This window comes from Giraffa tippelskirchi, chromosome X (assembly GCF_054371585.1).
Source record: "Giraffa tippelskirchi isolate mGirTip1 chromosome X, T2T-mGirTip1v1.2.pri, whole genome shotgun sequence".
NCBI classification, from domain to species: domain Eukaryota; kingdom Metazoa; phylum Chordata; class Mammalia; order Artiodactyla; family Giraffidae; genus Giraffa; species Giraffa tippelskirchi.
The window spans coordinates 134,876,222-134,896,734 of NC_137289.1; the positions used below are offsets into that span (position 1 = coordinate 134,876,222).

The 20,513-nt window shown below is 38.3% G+C and overlaps 1 long non-coding RNA gene across 1 annotated transcript in view; it reads left to right on the forward strand.

The window, feature by feature from the left end:
- The window catches only part of LOC145537167 (uncharacterized), a 966,757-nt gene that overhangs the window by 884,026 nt on the left and 62,218 nt on the right, over positions 1-20,513 (forward strand). Inside the window, exon 14 of the long non-coding RNA XR_014076245.1 lies at positions 4,397-4,571. This is a non-coding gene — a long non-coding RNA (uncharacterized LOC145537167). The remainder of the gene's footprint in view (positions 1-4,396; positions 4,572-20,513) is intronic.

A 20,513-nucleotide genomic window follows, 5' to 3' on the forward strand; every position in this document is an offset into this window, starting at 1 on the left:
GCGGTCACAGTCACCGCGCTTCCATGCTGCCATGAAAGAAGCAAGTTTCAATGCTGTAAAGAGCAATATTGCATAGGAATCTGGAATGTTAGGTCCATGAATCAAGGCAAATTGGAAGTGGTCGAACAGGAGATGACAATAGTGAATACCAACATTCTAGGAATCAGCGAACTAAGATGGACTGGAATGGGTGAATTTAACTCAGATGACCATTATATCAACTACTGTGGGCAGGAATCTCTTAAAACAAATGGAGTCACCATCACAGTCAACAAAAGAGTCCGAAATGCAGTACTTGGATGCAATCTCAAAAACGACAGAATGATCTCTGTTCATTTCCAAGGCAAACTATACAATATCACGGTAATCCAAGTCTGTGCCCCGATCACTAACACTGAAGAAGCTGAAGTTGAACATTTCTATGAAGACCTACAAGACCTTCTAGAACTAACACCCAAAAAAGATGTCCTTTTCATTATAGGGGACTGGAATGCAAAAGTAGGAAGTCAAGAAACACCTGGAGTAACAGCCAAATTTGGCCTTGGAGTACAGAATGAAGCAGAACAAAGGCTAGTAGAGTTCTGCCAAGAGACCCTATTGGTCATAGCAAACACCCTCTTACAACAACACAAGAGAAGACTCTACACATGGGCATCACCAGATGGTCAACACCAAAATCAGATTGATTATATTCTTTGCAGCCAAAATGGAGAAGCTCTATACAGTCAGCAAAAACAAGACTGGGAGCTGATTGTGGCTCAGATCATGAACTCCTTATTGTCAAATTCAGACAGAAATTGAAGAAAGTAGGGAAAACCACTAGACCATTCAGGTATGACTTAAATCAAATCCCTAATGATTATACAGTGAAAGTGAGAAATAGATTTAAGGGACTAGATCTGATAGACAGAGTGCCTGATGAACTATGGATGGAGGTTTGTGACATTGTACAGGAGAAAGAAATGAAGACCATCTCCAAGAAAAAGAAGTGCAAAAAAGCAAAATGGCTGTCTGAGGAGGCCTTACAAATAGCTGTGGAAAGAAGAGAAGTGAAAAGCAAAGGAGAAAAGGAAAGATAAACCGATTTGAATGCAGAGTTCCAAAAAATAGCAAGGAGAGATAAGAAAGCCTTCCTCAGTGATCACTGAAAAGAAATAGAGGAAAACAATGGAATGGGAAAGACTAGAGATTTCCTCAAGAAAATTAGAGATACCAAGGGAGCATTTCAGACAAAGAGGGGCTCAATAAAGGACAAAAATCGTATGGACCTAACAGAAGCAGGTGATATTAAGAAGAGGTGGCAAGAATACACAGAAGAACTGTACAAAAAAAGATCTTCATGACCCAGATAATCACAATGGTGTGATCACTCACCTAGAGCGAGACATCCTGGAATGTGAAGTCCAGTGGGCCTTAGGAAGCATCACGACAAACAAAGCTAGTGGAGGTGATGGAATTCCAGGTGAGCTATTTCAAATCCTGAAAGATGACACTGTGAAAGTGATGTACTCCATATGCCAGCAAATCTGGAAAACTCAGCAGTGGCCACAGGATGGGAAAAGGTCAGTTTTCATCCCAATCTCAAAGAAAGGCAATGACAAAGAATGCTCAAACTACCGCACAATTGCACTCATCTCACACACTAGTAAAGTAATGCTTAAAATTCTCCAAAGCAGTCTTCAGCAATACGTGAACCGTGAACTTCCAGATGTTCAAGCTGATTTTAGAAAAGGCAGAAGAACCAGAGATCAAATTGCCAACATCTGCTGGATCATTGAAAAAGCAAGAGAGATCCAGAAAAACATCTATTTCTGCTTTATTGGATATGTCAAAGCCTTTGACTGTGTGGATCACAATAAACTGTGGAAAATCCTGTAAGAGATGGGCACACCAGACCACCTGACCTGCTTCTTGAGAAACCTGTATGCAGGTCAGGAAGCAACAGTTAGAACTGGACATAGAACAACAGACTGGTTCCAAATAGGAAAAGGAGTACATCAAGGCTGTATATTGTCACCCTGCTTATTTAACTTATATGCAGAGTACATCATGAGAAATGCTGGGCTGGAAGAAGCACAAGCTGGTATAAAGATTTCTGGGAGAAATATCTATAACCTCAGATATGCAGATGACACCACCCTTATGGCAGAAAGTGAAGAAGAACTAAAGAGCCTCTTGATGAAAGTGAAAGAGGAGAGTGAAAAAGTTGGCTTAAAGCTCAACATTCAGAAAACTTAGATCATGGCATCCGGTCCCATGACTTCATGGCAGATAATGGGGAAACATTGGAAACAGTGGCTGACTTGATTTTTCTGGGCTCCAAAATCATTGCAGATGGTGATTGCAGCCATGAAATTAAAAGGTGCTTACTCCTTGGAAGGAAAGTTATGACTAACCTAGATAGCATATTGAAAAGCAGAGACATTACTTTGCCAACAAAGCTCCATCTAGTCAAGGCTATGGTTTTTCCAGTGGTCATGTATGGATGTGAGAGTTGGACTGTAAAGAAAGCTGAGCGCCGAAGAATTGATGCTTTTGAACTGTGGTGTTGGAGAAGACTCTTGAGAATCCCTTGGACTGCAAGGAGGTCCAACCAGTCTGTCCTAAAGGAGATCAGTCCTGGGTGATCATTGGAAGGACTGATGTTGAAGCTGAAACTCCAATACTTTGGCCACCTCATGTGAAGAGCTGACTCATTGGAAAAGACCCTGATGCTGGGAAGGATTGAGGGCAGGAGGAGAATGGGACGACAGAGGATGAGATGGTTGAATTGCCTCACCGACTCAATGGACATGGGTTTGGGTGGACTCCGGGGGTTGGTGATGGACAGGGAGGCCTGGTGTGCTGCGGTTCATGGGTTCGCAAAGAGTCAGACACTACTGAGCGACTGCACTGAACTGAATTATTTCTCCCTTTTGTTTAACCATGTACATTAGTAGAATATGTAAAAAAAAGTTCTAGGCAGTCTTTACTCTGACATGTGATAAACAGATCAAATAGTACACGCATCAACCTAGAAAGCCTCATACTGAGTGAAGTCAGTCAGAGAAAGACATACGATATTGCTTATATGTGTTATCCAAAAAAGGGTTGCTATAAGTGAACTTATCTGCAAAACTGAAATAGAGTTACCGATGTAGAAAATAAACTTATGGCTACTGAGCTATAAGGGTGTTAGGGATAAATTGGGAGATTCGCATTGGCATATATACACTACCATATGTAAAATAGATAACTAATAAGGACCTACTGTATAGCACAGGGAACTCTACTCAATACTCTGTATGTCCTACATGGGAAAATAATCTAAAAAAGAGTGGGTTTATGTATTTGTATTACATATTCAGTTTGCTGTATACCTTAAACTAACACATTGTATATCAATTGTACCCCAATAATTTTTTTAAAAAAATAGAGACAAATTAAAATAGAAATACTTTGCATTTGCCAGTCCTCACGTTATATTAAAAAGCAAATCCATCTTAAATTCTATTTAATGGGTTTAACAACTGAAGTACCAACATGACATAACTACCAACAATACCATGTGTAAAGCTGTAGTTTGAGATCTGAAGAAAGAGCTATCCTGAATTCCAGTATCTTATTGTCAGTATAAAGAAAGCCATAAAGCAAGCTGAGTGCCAAAGAATTGATGCTTTTGAACTGTGGTGTTGGAGAAGACTCTTGAGAGTCCCTTGGACTGCAAGGAGATCCAACCAGTCCATCCTAAAGGAGATCAGTCCTGGGTGTTCATTGGATGGACTGATGCTGACGCTCCAATACTTTGGCCACCTGATGCGAAGAACTGACTCAATGGAAAAGACACTGATGCTGCGAAAGTTTGAAGGCAGAAGGAGAAGGAGATGACAGATGAAGAGATAATTGGATAGCACCACCAACTTGATGGACATGAATTTGAGCAACCTCCGGGACTTGGTGATGGACAGGGAAGCCTGGGGTGCTGCAGTCCATGGGTTCACAAAGAGTCTGACACAACTCAGTGGCTGAACTGACAAATAGTATATTGGAATTTTCTGCCTTTGGCATTTCACTGTATATCTACTGTTTTGTCTTATTAAGTTGAGGATTCTCCTTATTGTTCTTAAAAAAATTTGCCCCAACCTTCTCTTCTTTCTTTTGGGAGCTCAATGACCAACAGTTTAGAAGAGCATTATCTTCACGAATGTTCACTATACTGTTACAGATGGAGCCTAACCAGCATAACCTGGGTGGCAGATACTCCTTATACATCAACTCCATCTTGACTGAGATGCATTTCAGCAGCTTAAAAGCATATTAAAATCATAATGATCTTTGTCACCCCCCAGAAATTCTGCTGCTTACCAAAGAATACATTAGCAGTGGTGAAAGACTCTTATTTTGCTCTTCCTTGTAGGATACACTTGGGAGATTCTCTTGTGAAGTGAGTGAAAGAGCTGCCAGACACCATCTCCTGGAAATGCCTGGAAGAGACAGGGAGCTAAGAGGAAAACAGCAAACTGTGAAAGAGAGATCTGCCAGCCTGCATCGTATCACCCACCTCCCTGACCTGGGCTCCTCATACTGACTCAGTAAGTTCCGTCTACTGGCAGATCATACACCATAATTAACTGTCCTTAATTCTGACGAACATTTTATGGGCCCACTGGGTCTGGAGGGAAAATCATTAGTTTCACTGACTAATTTTCAGTTAATCAGCAACAGTTCATTCAACAGAGCACTAATAAGGCAGCCTTGATTAGAAGTATAGGGATATGATATTAATTGGCTTCTTCTAACAGGGATGCGGATGCTAAACGGCAAAGACCATCTGTACTTCTGGAAGGGAAACACTTGAAAAACACTTTTTGAAGGTGAATGATACAACAGGAACATTTTTAAAATTTTCAATTCAGTCTATAAAATATTTTCTATTCCTTTTGTCATCATTTCTTTCATTCTTCCCATCAGAGACAAAATTTCTTTGAAAAATATAATTTCAAGTAATGTATACAAATGTCACCATTTGTATATGGTGCTATGAGCTCTTCAACCAAATATTTGAGATTTTGACTTGAGGATATAGTTTAGGAATATTGAATATACATAGAGATAAAAATTATATACATTTGTATATTTGTGTATATTTATATCCTAGCAGAACATCAAATAAATAGAATTTCTTGGGCAAAATTACTTGATAAAAAGATGGGTGAAGGCACTTTTCATGGTGGTTGTTCATTACATGAGTCTGAGAAAAATTTTAAATAGAAATTAAGTAGTATTTATTTAAAGCTGTGAATAAGACTACAGGAAAAAATCTCTTACTCAGTAAAAATGCCATCTGAATTTTATTTACTACAGTAAAATTCCAATTAACCAGAGAACCTCAAGAATGAGGATTTAATTTTCCTACTAATTAAAATTTAAATCTAATCCCTTCTAATTCTTACTGCTGAAATGTCTTTTGAAATAAGATGAAAATGAAATATTTTATTTTCTTACCTTACCAAGTTCGGTATAGGAAATATAATTGAGTCATAGATCATTTAGGATTTTCGCTGGGGTCATTCAGAATATCAGTTCTCATGCTCTAATACAATAGAGGTAGGGACAGAAGGCAGATTTAATGGAGCATAAATTTTCCTTTGACTCCAGGACTATTAGGCATGCTCTCACTCTCTCACTTTCTCTCTGCCCACCTCTCTTGCATCCCTTTCTTCCCCTTCTTCCTCCCTCCCTCCCTCTCCTAACTAAATCTCTGAAATTAGTTTATTTTATTCACCTTCCCCTCTGGTTTCTATTAATGGATTATTAGGAAGTATTTTTGACTTGGATTACCATGATATTGAATGGTTTGCCTTGGAATGAAACAGGTTCTGTTGTATTTGAGATTGCACCCAAGTACTGCATTTCGGACTCTTTTGTTGACTATGATGGTGACTCCATTTCTTCTAAGGGATTCTTGCCCACAGTAGTAGATATAATGGTCATCTGAGTTAAATTCACCCATTCCAGTCCATTTTCGTTCATTGATTCCTAAAATATCGATGTTCACTCTTGCCATCTCCTGTTTGACCACATCCAATTTGCCTTGATTCATGGACTTAACATTCCAGGTTCCTATGCAATATTGCTCTTTACAGCATCGGACCTTGATTCCATCACCAGTCCCGTCCACAACTGGGTGTTGTTTTTGCTTTGGCTCCATCCCTTTATGCTTTCTGGAGATATTTCTCCACTGATCTCCTACTGGAGATAGTTGGGCTCCTACCGACCTGGGGAGTTCATCTTTCAGGGTCCTATCTTTTTGCCTTCTCATACTGTTCAGGGGTTCTCAAGGCAAGAATACTAAAGTGGTTTGCCATTCCCTCCTCCAGTGGACCACATTTTGTCAGTAATACCCCAACTTGTAAATGCTGAAGGAGCTGAAATTGAACACTTCTATGAAGACTTACAAGACCTTCTAGAACTAACACCCAAAAAAGATGTCCTTTCCATTATAGGGGACTGGAATGCAAAAGTAGGAAGTCAAGAAACACCTGGAGTAACAGCCAAATTTGGTCTTGGAGTACAGAATGAAGCAGAACAAAGGCTAATAGAGTTTTCCCAAGAAAACGCACTGGTCATAGCAAACACCCTCTTACAACAACACAAGAGAAGACTCTACACATGGGCATCACCAGATGGTCAACACCAAAATCAGATTGATTATATTCTTTGCAGCCAAAATGGAGAAGCTCTATACAGTCAGCAAAAACAAGACCGGGAGCTGATTGTGGCTCAGATCATGAACTCCTTATTGTCAAATTCAGACTGAAATTGAAGAAAGTAGGGAAAACCACTAAACCATTCAGGTATGACCTAAATCAAATCCCTAATGATTATACAGTGGAAGAGAGAAATAGATTTAGGGGAATAGATCTGATAGAGTGCCTGATGAACTATGGACGGAGGTTCTTGACATTGTACAGGAGACAGGGAGCAAGACCATCCCCAAGAAAAAGAAGTGCAAAAAGGCAAAATGGCTGTCTGAGGAAGACTTACTAATAGCTGTGAAAAGAAGAGAATCAAAAAGCAAAGGAGAAAAGGAAAGATGTACCCATTTGAATGCAGAGTTCCAAAAAATAGCAAGGAGAGATAAGAAAGCCTTCCTCAGTGATCAGTGCAAAGAAATAGAGAAAAACAATGGAATGTGAAAGACTAGAGGTTTCTTCAAAGAAATTAGAGATACCAAGGGAACATTTCATGCAAAAATTGGGCTCAATAAAGGACAGGAATGGTATGGACCTAACAGAAACAGAAGATATTAAGAACAGGCGGCAAGAATACACAGGAGAGCTGTACAAAAAAGATCTTCATGACCCAGATAATCACGTTGGTGTGATCACTCACCTAGAGCCAGACATCCTGGAATGTGAAGTCCAGTGAGCCTTAGGAAGCATCACTACAAACAAAGCTAGTCGAGCTGATGGAATTCCAGTTGAGCTATTTCAAATCCTAAAAGATGATGCTATGAAAGTGCTGCTCTCAATATGCCAGCAAATCTGGAAAACTCAGCAGTGGCCACAGGACTGGAAAAGGTCAGTTTTCATTCCAATCCCAAAGAAAGGCAATGCCAAAGAATGCTCAGACTACAGCACAGTTGCACTCATCTCACATGCTAGTAAAGTAATGCTCAAAATTCCCAAACCAAGCTTCAGCAATATGTGAACTGTGAACTTCCAGATGTTCAAGCTGGTTTTAGAAAAGGCAGAGGAGCCAGAGATCAAATTGCCAACATCCGTTGGATCATCTAAAAAGCAAGAGAGTTCTAGAAAAACATCTATTTCTGCTTTATTGGCTATGCCAAAGCCTTTGACTGTGTGGATGACAATAAACTGTGGAAAATTCTGAAAGAGATGGGAATACCAGACCACCTGACCTGCCTCTTGAGAAACCTGTATGAAGGTCAGGAAGCAACAGTTAGAACTGGGCATGGAACAGCAGACTGGTTCCAAATAGGAAAAGGAGTACGTCAAGGCTGTATATTGTCACCCTGCTTATTTAACTTATATGCAGAGTACATCATGAGAAACGCTGGGCTGGAAGAAGCACAAGCTGGAATCAAGATTGCCGGGAGAAATATCAATCACCTCAGATATGCAGATGACACCACCCTTATGGTAGAAAGTGAAGAGGAAATAAAGAGCCTCTTGATGAAAGTTAAAGAGGAGAGTGAAAAATTTGGCTTTAAGCTCAACATTCAGAAAACTACGATTATGGCATCCGGTCCTGTCACTTCATGGCAAATAGATGGGGAAACAGTGGAAACAGTGACAGACTTTATTTTCTTGGGCTCCAAAATCTCTCTATATGGTGACTGCAGCCATGAAATTAAAAGACGCTTACTCCTTGGGAGAATAGTTATGACCAACCTAGACAGCATATTAAAAAGCAGAGACATTACTTTCCCAACAAATGTCCATCTAGTCAAGGCTATGGTTTTTCCAGTGGTCATGTATGGGTGTGAGGGTTGGAGTATAAAGCAAGCTGAATGCCAAAGAATTGATGCTTTTGAACTGTGGTGTTGGAGAAGACTCTTCAGAGTTGCTTGGCCTGCAAGGAGATCCAAGCAGTCTATCCTAAAGGAGATCAGTCCTGGGTGTTCATTGGAAGGACTGATGTTGAAGCTGAAACTCCAATACTTTGGCCACCTGATGCAAAGAGCTGACTCATTTGAAAAGACCCTGATGCTGGGAATGTTTGAAGGCGGGAGGAAAAGGGGACGGCAGAGGATGAGGTGTTCGGATGGCATCACCGACTCAGTGGACATGAGTTTGAGTAAACTCTGGGAATTGGTGATGGACAGGGAGGCCTGGTGTGCTGCATTCCATGGGGTCATGAAGAGTCAGACACGACTGAGAGACTGAACTGACTGATTGAAGAAGTATTTTTATTTAAAAGGTTATGATTCTTTTAAATTAATAAGAACAACAAGTTGTTTTGTTGTTGTTGTTGTTGTTGTTGTTCCCACGGAAAATGTTTGTATCAACATCCACATTAAAATAAGTGAAAGAGCCAGGGTTTGCATCTGTTGTTCACTTGAGGGAGCAATAATTCAGTCCACAGCAGTTAACGTATAACTAGAAATCTCATCATCTCTAACATCCTTTCTCACTGTAACAATCAAGGTTCAGGATCAAATGCTAAGTTCTACCTTTTTACCTAATAGAATTCATTATTTCTATGGGCTTAGTAAGGTTTTAATTTCTGTAGTTCTTGAAAGAAAAAATAATCTATGTCAGCTTCAGTATTGTGACACTGAGCTAATATCCCCCTTCTCTTAAATAAAAATATACAGAAATTCTTAATAGCCTATGAGGTAAAATCTACCATCATACCAGGATGTTTAACAGGACTCTAAGAAACTGATAGCTGAAGATAATAAAATGAATCAGCACATAAAACATTTGAATAAAAATGTAAAGCTTGATCTAAAATATGCATCTAGAACCCTCCATGGACCGAGATAAATATTTTGACCAAGTTTTAAACTTTATTATAAATTATTTCCAAAGCACATTGAATATTTAAAGCCAAAAGAAGTCTTGAGCATTTCACCCCAAATTATATAAAACAAGCAAAAAAAGCTCTCTGACCATTAAGTCACTTAACTTCAAATTAACAATAAAAATAGTCACAAAAGACTCAAATACTTAGAAACTAAAATATGCAGTTTTTAAATTTATTTTTAAATTGGAGTATAATTGCTTTACAATGTTGTGTTAGTTTCTGCTGTACAGCACTGTAAATCAGCTATAAGTATACCTATATCCTCTCCCTCTTGAAACCCCATCCCACCCTTCTAGACCATCATAGAGCACTGAGGTGAGCTCCCTGTGCTATATAGCAGCTTCCCATTAACTAATTGTTTTACACATAGTAGTGTACATATGTCAGTGCTACTCACTCAATTCATCCCACCCTCTCCTTCCCTGACCCCCGTGTCCAAAAGTCTGTTCTCTATATCTGCCTCTCTATTATTCCCATCCAAAGAGGTTCATCAGTGTCATTTTTCTAGATTCCATATCTATATGAATTAATATATGGTGTTTTTCTCTTTCAAACTTCACTTTGTATGACAGACTCTAGGTTCATCCACATCACTATTAATGACCCAGTTTCATTCCTTTTTATGGCTAAGATTCCTTTGTATATATGTGCCACATCTTCTTTATCCAGTTATCTGTTTATGAACATTTAAGTTGCTTCCATGTCCTAGCTGCTGTAAATAGTGCTGCAGTGAACACTGAGGTACATTTGTGCTTTTGAATTATGATTTTCTCAGGGTATATGTCCGGTAGTGGGATTGCTGGGACATATGGTAAGTATGGGGCTTCCTTGGTGGCTTAGACGGTAAAGAATCTGCCTGCAATGTGAGAGACCTAGGTTCAATCCCTGGGTTCAGAGCATCCCTTGGAGAAGGGAATGGCTACCCACTCCAGTATTCTTGCCTGGGGAATTCCATGGACAGAGGAGCCTGGTGGGCTACACCGCGTGGGGTCGCAAAGAGTTGGACATGACTGAGCGACTAACACACATGTGGGAGTTTTATTAATAGTTTCTTAAGGAACCATCATGCTATTCTCCTTAGTGGCTGTATCAGTTTACATTCCCACCAACAGTGGAAGAGGGCTCCCTTTTCTTCATACCCTTTCCAGGATTCATAGTTTGTGTTAATAGATTTTTTTTTCATGATAGCTATTCTGACTGGTGTGACGTGACACCTCATTGTAGTTTTGATTTGCATTTCTCTAATCATGAGGAATGTTCAGCATTTTTTCATTTGTTTGTTGGCCATCTGTATGCCTTCTTTGGAGAAATGTGTGTTTAGGTCTTCTGCTCATTTTTTATTGGGTGCTTGGTTTCTTTCCCTTTTTTTTCCTGATACTGAGCTGTTTATAAATTTTGGAGATTAATCCTTTGTCAGTTGCATTGTTTGCAAATATTTCTCCCATTCTGTAGGTTGTTTTTTCATTTTGTTTATGGTTTCTTTCTCTGTGCAAAAACTTTTGAGTTTACTTAGGTCCCATTTGTTTGTTTTTCATTTTATTTCCATCACTCTAGGAGATGGCTTGGAAAAGATATTGCTGCAATTTATGTCAAAGAATGTTGTTCTGCCTGTGTTATCCTCTTAAGAGTTTTATAGTATCTGGTCTTACATTTAGGTCTTTAATTCATTTTGAGTTTATTTCTGTGTATGGTGTTAAAGAATATTCTAATTTCATTTTTACATGTTTTTCCAGTGCTATTTACTCCTTTGTCATAGATTAATTGGCCATAGATGTGTGAGTTTATTTCTAGGCTTTCTTATTTATCTATATTTCTGTTTTTGTGCCAATATCATACTCTTGATGACTGTAACTTTGCAGTATAGTCTGAAGTCAGGGAGACTGATTCCTCCAGCTCCATTTTTCTTTCTCAAGATTGCTTTGGCTATCTGGGGGATCTTTTGTGTCTCCATAAAAATTTCAAGATTTTTTGCTCTAATTCTATGAAAAATGCTATTGCAAATTTGATAGGATTTGCATTTAATCTACAGATTACTTTGGGTAATACAGTCATTTTCAGAATATTACTTCTTCTAATACAAAAACATGGTATATCTTTCCATCTGTTTATGTCATCTTCAGTATCTTTAATCAGCATCTTACAGTTTTCAGAGTACAGGTCTTTTGTGTCCATAGATAGTTTTATTCCTAGATACTATATTCTTTGTGATGTGAAGGTAAATGGGGTTATTCCCTTAATTTCTCATTTTGATATTTCATTGTTAGTATATAGAAATGCAACAGATTTCTTCTTATTAATTTTGTATCATACAACTTTACCTAATTCACTGATGAGCTCTAGTAGTTGTCTGGTAGTATCTTTAGGATTTTCTATCTATATCTATAGTATCATATCATCTGCAAACACTATCAGTTTTACTTCTCTACAATTTGGGTTCCTTTTATTTCTTTTTCTTCTATGATTCTGAGCTAGAACTTCCAAAACTGTGTTGAATAAAAGTGGTGAGAGTGGATATCCTTGTCTTGTTCTTCATTTTAGAGGAAATACTTTCAGCTTTTCACAATTGAAAATATTGTTAGCTGTAGATTTGTCAGACATGGCCTTTATTATGTTGAGGAGGTGCCTCTGGGCTTCTCCGGTGACTCAGTGGTAAAGAGCCTGCCTGCAATGCAGGAGCCACAGGAACCTTGGGTTCAATCCCTGGGTTGAGAAGATCCCTTGGAGAAGAGCATGGGAACCCACTCCAGTATTCTTGCCTTGAGAATACCATGGACAGAGGACCCTGGTGGGCTACAGTCCATAGGATCACAAAGAGTCAGACATAACTGAAGCAACTTAGCATGCACACAGGTTCCCTGTATGCCCACTTTCTGGAGGAATTTTTTTTTTTTTATCATAAATCGATGTTCAGTTCAGTTCAGTCACTCAGTCATGTCTGACTCTTTGTGACCCCATGGACTGCAGCATGCCAAGCTTCCCTGTCCATCACTAATTCTTGGAGCTTGCTCAAACTCATGTCCATTGAGTCAGTGGTGCCATCCAACCATTTCACCTTGTCATCCCCTTCTCCTCCTGCCTCCAATCTTTCCCAGCATCAGGGTCCTTTCAAATGAGTCAGCTCTTCGCATCAGGTGGCCAAAGTATTGGAGCCTCAGCATCAGTCCTTCCAGTGAATATTCAGGACTGATTTCTTTTAGGATGGACTGGTTGGATCTCCTTGCAATCCAAGGGACTCTCAATAGTCTTCTCCAACACCACAGTTCAAAAGCAACTATTCTTCGGTGCTCAGCTTTCTTTATAGTCCAACTCTCACATCCATACATGACTACTGGAAAAACCATAGCTTTGACTAGATGGACCTTTTTTCATAAAGTAATATCTCTGCTTTTTAATATGCTGTCTAGGGTTGTCATAGCTTTTTTCCCCCCAAGGAACAAGTGTCTTTTAATTTCATGGCTGATGTCACCATCTGCAGTGATTTTGGAGTCCCCCAAAATAAAGTCTGTCACTGTTTCCATTGTTTCCCCATCTATCTGCCATGAAATGATGGGACTGGATACCATGATCTTAGTTTTCTGAATGTTGAGTTTTAAGCCAACTTTTTCACTCTCCTCTTTCACTTTCATCAAGAGGCTCTTTAGTTCTTTGGTTTCTGCCATAAGGGTGGTGTCATCTGCGTATCTGAGGTTATTGATATTTCTCCTAGCAATCTTGATTCCAGCTTGTGCTTCATCCAGCCTGGCATTTTTCATGATGTATTCTGCATATAAGTTAAATAAGCAGGGTGACAAATTACAGCCTTTATGTACTCAAAAGCTTTTTTTGCATCTATTGAGATGATCATATGGTTTTTATTCTTTACTTTGTTGATGTATCACACTGATTAATTTGAGGATATTGAAAAATCCTTGCATCCCTGTGATAACTCCTACTTGATCATGGTGTATGATCCTTTCAGTATATTGTTAGATTTGTATCGCTAGCATTTTGTTGAGGATTTTTACATCGATGTTCATCAGTGGCATTGGCCTGCAATTTTTTTTGTGGGTATCTTTGGCTGATTTTGGTATCAGGGTGATGGTGGCCTCACAGAATGAGTTTGTGGGTATTCTTACCTGTGCAATATTTTGGAATAGTTTCAGAAGGATAAGTGTTAACTCTTCTCTAAATGTTTGATAGAATTTTCCTGTGAAGCCATCCGGTCCTGGATGTTTGTTTTTGAGATTTTTTTAATCACAATTTCAATTTTATTACTTGTGATTATTCTGTTCATTTTTTTCTGTTTCTTCTTGGTTTAGTCTTGGGAAATTGTCCCTTTCTGAGGATTTGATTGTTTCTTCTAGATTGTCCATTTTATTGGCATATAGTTGCTTGTAATAGTCTCTTTATAATCCTTTGTATTTCTGTGGTATTCATTGTAACTTCTCCTTTTTAATTTCTAATTTAATTGTTTTTAGTCCTCTTTTTTTTATGAAGCTGGCTAACAGATTATCAGTGTTATCTTTTCAAAGAACCAGCCTTTAGTTTCATTGATCTTTTATATTGTTTTCTTCACTTATATTTCATTTATTTCTTCTCTGATCTGTATGATTTCTTTCCATCTATTAACTTCAAATTTTGTTTGTTGCTCTTTCTCTGGTTGCTTTAGGCATATAGTTAGGTTATTTTTTGTGATTTTTTTCTTGTTTCCTGAGGTAATATTGTATTGCTATAAACTTCCCTCTTAGACCTGCTTTTGCTGTGTCCTATAGGTTTTGGATTAACGTGTTTTCATTTTCATTTGTCTCCAGGTATTTTTTAATTTTCTCTTTGGTTTCTTCAGTGATCCATTGGTTGTTTAACAGTATATTGTTTAGCCTCAACGTGTTTGTGGTTTTTATAGTTTTTTTTCTTTGTAGCTGATTTCTAATCTCATAGCATTATGATCAGAAAAGACACTTGATATGATTTCAATTTTCTTAAATTTACCAAGGCTCACCTTGTGGCCCAGCATGTGATCAATCCTGGAGAATGTTCCATGTGCACTTGAGAAGAATGTTTATTCATGTGCTATTGGATAGACTTTTCTTTTTTAAAGATTTATTCATTGTTTTGGCTGCACTGGGTCTACATTGCTGTGCACAGGCTTTCTCTAGTTGCAGAGAACAAGGGATACTCTTCATTGCAGTATGTAGGCTTCTCATTGTGGTGGCTTCTCTTGTTGTGAAGCACCAGATCTAGGTGCATGGGCTTCAGTAGCTTCGGTGTTTCGGGCCATTAGTTGTGGTTCATGGGCTCTAGAAAGCAGGCTCAGTAGTTGTGGCACACAGGCTCAGTTGCTCTGAGACATGTGGGAGTCTCCAAGACCAGGGATCAAACCTGTGTCCCCTGAGTTGGCAGGTGGATTCTTAACCACTGGACCCCCAGGGAAGTCCTGGATGGACTGCTACATAAGTATCAGTTAAGTATATCAGGTCTAATGTGTCAGTTAAGACCTATGTTTCCTTATTGATCTTCATCTGGGTGATTTATCCATTGAAGTGGAGTGTTAAAGTCCCCCACAGTTATTGTGCTACTGTTGATTTCTCCTTTTATGCCTGTTAATATTTCCCCTATATATTGAGGTGCTCCTATCCTGGGTGTATGTATATTGAAAATTATTACATCTTCTTGAATTGATCTCTTGATCATTATATAGTGTCCTTTGTCTTTGTAACAGTTTTTAAAGCCTATTTTGTCTGATAGGAGTATTACTACTCCAGTTTACTTTTGATTTCCGTTTGCATGGAATACCTTTTTCCATCCTCTAATTTTCAGCCTCTCTCTATCCCTAGATATAAAGTGGATGTCTGGTAACAACATATATACAAGTATCATTTTTGCATTTATTCAGCTTGTCTACATCTTTTTGTTGGAACATTTAATCCATTTATATATTAAGGTGATATGTGTGTTCCTAGTTCCATTTTCTTATTTTGGATTTGTTTTTGGAGGTCTTTTTTATTCTCTTCCTCTTTTTTTCTCTTCTGATTTGACGACTAACTTTTGTGTTGTGTTTGAATTCCTTTTTGGTTTTTGTTTGTGTGTCTGTTGATTTTTGGTTTATGGTCACCGTGAGGTTTTGATATAGCAGTGTATATATAAACAAGATTGTTTAGAGTTGCTGGCCTTTTAATTTCAAATGTTTTTCCAGTATTCTGTATTTGTGCTCTTCTCATAGTTCTTGGTTTCGATACCGTTATTTGCGTGCCAATGATTTCCTACCTTTATGTTTGCCTTTACTGGCAAGCTTTTCCATGCATAATTTTCTTGTTTCTAGTACTGACCTATTCTTTTTAGCTTAGAGAAGTTCCTCTAGCCTTTGTTGCAAAGTTGGTCTGGTGGTGTTTAATTCTCTCAGCTTTTGCTTGTCTGTAAAGCTTTTGATTTCTCTGTTGAATCAATGAGAGCCTTGCTGGGTATAATTCTTTAAGTGTTTGGTATAATTCATCAGTGAAACAATAAATTATGTAAATATTTTCCACCAAATGTGATGTCCACATTATCCTGCGTGTTTGAAGTTAAAATGGATAAGACCGACTTACTGGAAAACAATTTGACAACAAGAGAATCTCTTTACATACAAAAGAATGAAAGCTCAACAAGAAAGTTCGTATTTTTAAGACAGGTGTTAGACTCTAGTATAGTCAAACCTTACTTGAGACATTTGCTTCATCTAAGTAGTTACCTATTCAAAGCTATTTTTTAGTTCACCAGGTTATAAATTCACCTTTTTTAACATGACAGTCAGTCACTTGCAGATCCCATCTCAATAACTGATGTTCTGTAAGTCAAAGTGATTAGTTTTGTTTTGTTCTAATTAAAATTGATTCTCAGTAAGGAGAGACTGGTTCCATTTTCATATTTATTTCTCTAAAGGAGAATTTTCGCTCACCCACCTCGATTTCTTTTAAGTACCATCTTTCTTTAACTTTGAGTCTACAGTGTATCTGTAGATTTCAAACTATGGATACCTTGTGTACTCCTTTAAATGTATGCATAAATGTTTTTCAATTTAAGAAACTTCTCTTTTAGAGTCCTTATTATTAAGAGCATATCCCCAACATTTAGAGTTATTTGGATAATGAATACTAAATAGAAAAAGGTATATCATTTTGATGTTAGTTAACCTTTCTTTGACATTTACCTACAACCTGAAATGAAAAGTCAATACAGCAAGCTGTGATTTTTTTAACTATCAGTGATTTTTTAAAGGCTTAATTACATCAGTGGTTGTTATTTCATCTCTATCAACAAAAGATTCATAACTTGTAGTCTACACTTTAAAATAGTAACCCTTGCTTTTATTTTGACATGGTTTAGGTCAAATATTATTTGTGATATCAATTTCCTCCAGCCAGAGACCATCAGGAACACTCCCATAGTTGAACAAAGTTGGGCTTACTGGTTGTTGTATTGAGGAAGACAGTGTATCATGAGAATCTAGTGACAGAAGACAGAAACTAGGAGGCATCTCAGTGAGAGAGTATCAGGATCAGAGTTACAGGATATAAGCTTCCGTTTGGTAGTTTTGGGGGTAGGTTGAAGGAAGTATGGTTTTCCTATGGATTGGTTGCCCTCAGAACACAAGGAAAATTCTATGTTTATGATCTTAATAATTTTTGCCTATGAGATAGGCATTCTAAATGATAAATTTGAGGCTAGTAGAAAATGCTGGAAAATAAATGCAGATTTATTTTTATAGCTAGAACACGATACATGAAACTAAGAGCAAGGAGCTCCTTGTGAGTGTGGCAGGTATCTCACAGGAGAAACAAAGATTTAGGACTGGAGAGTATGAAACTTTGTCATTGGGTCAGCAGTTGGAAGGATGTGATATATAGCTCCATACAGCGCAATTGAAGTGATGTCCTTTCTGCTGAACTTTGAATTATATCTAATCTCCAGGATGTAGCCCAATAGCATCTATTCTTGCACCCATGAATTGGATACCTTGCCACAAGCCATTAATACTTGTGATGATGTATAAAATATCATCTAATGTGTGAATATTTTCCAAGTAGATGACTGCTGCATTGCAGCAGAAATCTTTAGTTCATACTTTTGAATACTAATTTCTCTGTTGATTGTATGTTTCATGCTCAGGAGCACTACTGACTATAATTATTGTTTTTCATACTCCAGTGCCACAATTTGGCCACTGGAACCCCTTTACGTTGGCTCACTTTATTACAATCCCAGAACTTTTAAAAGCATCCTTGCTTTCTCTTAATTCAGACCCAACTTTATTTTCTGTAACATATTACTAGAGTTTACTAAACATTTTCATTCAAACTCTACTAATAAATCTAACTGGTACATGTGATACTAAGTATATATGTAATTGGAAGGCCACCAAATTCCAGAAAGGGCATTTGTAATCAGTGAGTTTATCATAGTGTTGTCTTCATTTGATTGTGGTTACTCTAATGCTTGAATTTCAATTATAAATACTGCCAATTTAGCTTCATCATTATTAATTTGGCTTTGGGAATGGTTGTTTCTCCACATTATAATGATAAGGGATACATATTTGCATCAACAATATTTTTAATGTATAATTTTCAATAACTAGATATCTTTAAGATGTGTATGTATTGAAGTTCAAACATGAATTTGTCAATCCCTCATTTATTGAGCAGCTGGACTCCTAAACTTCAAAAATATACAGGGACTCTAAAATTGTGTTTAAAAATGCATAGTTTTTGGAATGTTAATAAGTGATTCATATTTTGCCAACAAAAATTTTACTGAAAATTGTTTATTTTCCCTATAATTATTTATTACGGTGGTTATCATTTTTGGAATCATTATCATTTTTCCTTTAAAAAGTGGGAACAAGTAATAAAGATGAGTCATAGACTAAAAAAAAAAACATTTAAATTGGTTTTAGTGAAGTCTCCCTCAACTGAAAAATCATATTTGAAATACCAGAATATATTGAGTGGTTTTATCTTACAAAATATGCATATCACTTCCCCACTAGCAATGATATAGAGTAGGCACATGTGTTACAAAAACTTTCTGCCTGTATTGCTCTTTCCCACCTCACCTGTCTTTCCTACCTACCCAATCTTGACAATCACCACTGTTCTTGTCTCTAGTCCCTAAAGGTTATGAATGCATGTTGCTCAGTGGGAGCAAAACTCAGCAATATGTGACATCTTTACAAGGAAGAGAAAGCTCTTTGGCCATTTCTGCCCCTTCAGGCCATAGGATTTTCAGAATTATATACCTGGTGCCACAGATCAACCTAAAGACTGTGAAGGTCTCTTTGGTTGCTCTCTCTGATACAGTGTCCTTCCTGTTAGGTAATGCACTATGGATCAGTCACTATGGCGGAAAGAAATATCCCTGTGGCTGAGTGCTAATCAGAATTGTGTGACTAGAAGAAATAAGTAATAGGGTGTTTTTTTTTTTTTTCCTCCTACTAGTTAGTTTGTAGAAGTTCAGTTCAGTCGCTCAGTCATGTCTGACTCTTTGCGACCCCACGAATCGCAGCACGCCAGGGCTCCCTGTCCATCACCAACTCCCGGAGTTTACCCACATCCATGACCATCGAGTTAGTGATGCCATCCAACCATCTCATCCTCTGTCGTCCCCTTCTTCTCCTGCCCCTAATCCTTCCCAGCATCAGGGTCTTTTCCAATGAGTCAACTCTTCACATCAGGTGGCCAAAGTATTGGAGTTTCAGCTTCAACATCAGTCCTTCCAATGAACACCCAGGACTGATCTCCTTTAGGATAGACTGGTTGGATCTCCTTGCAGTCCAAGGGACTCGCAAGAGTCTTTTCCAACACCACAGTTCAAAAGCATCAATTCTTCAGCACTCAGCTTTCTTCATCATCCAACTCTCACATCCATACATGACCACTGGAAAAACCATAGTTTGTAGAAGTATTGGTCTTTAAAACATGTAGACTGCCCTTTGTGGAATTTTATGTGTCCATATATTCAAGATTACGATGGTATTGTCTCCCTTTTGTCCTGTAATATGAGCTCTTGGGCATAGAAACAATCATAACATCTCAGTGCTCTATACAAAAGTAGCATTTGATTCATTTTTTATCTATTGACCCCAGCTAGGCTTACTCATATACCACTCATCTGTTGTTGGATTGGGTGGCTTGCTGAACTCAAGTGGATGTTGTCATGTGTCTAAAGATCAACAGGTCAGCTAGAGTTTGACTGATTAAGGATATGGTGCCTATAGTAGCTCTACTTCCCACTGTACATCTGTGAATTGGCTATAAGTGTCTCTCATCTGTCTCCTCAGAACATTGAGGGTATACCCCTTTGTTACAATGGCAGAGGCACAAAAGGCTTTTTAAGGCCTAGGATGAGAACTAACAGAACATGACTTGATTCTCTTTCTTTTGGACAAAGCAAATCATATGACCAAAGTCAAAGGGAGAGGAAATAAAATGCACCTCTTTAGAGGGAGGAGCTACCAAGTCATATATCAAAGGGCATGAACAGAGGAAGAAGAGACAGTGAAGAAGTGGGACAATTAATGACATCTACCACATACCTCTTGCATGTTCTGAGCGGGATATATGTAATACAAAAAGTCCCATAGTCATAATTTCTACCCTGAGTTGGAACCCAGGATCTCGATGAGAAAGGAAAGACACTGAAATGATTAAAATCCCAGGGTTTGCTAGCAGCCACACCAGAACTTGTATATCTGCTTTGTGTGTTAGTCACTTCAGTTCAGTTCAGTTCAGTCGCTCAGTCGTGTCTGACTCTTTGCGACCCCGTGAATCGCAGCACGACAGGCCTCCCTGTCCATCACCAACTCCCGGAGTTTACCCAACTCATGTCCATCGAGTTGGTGATGTCATCCAACCATCTCATCCTCTGTTGTCCCATTCTCCTCCTGCCCCCAATCCTTCCCAGCATCAGGGTCTTTTCCAATGAGTCAACTCTTCGCATGAGGTGGCCAAAGTATTGGAGTTTCA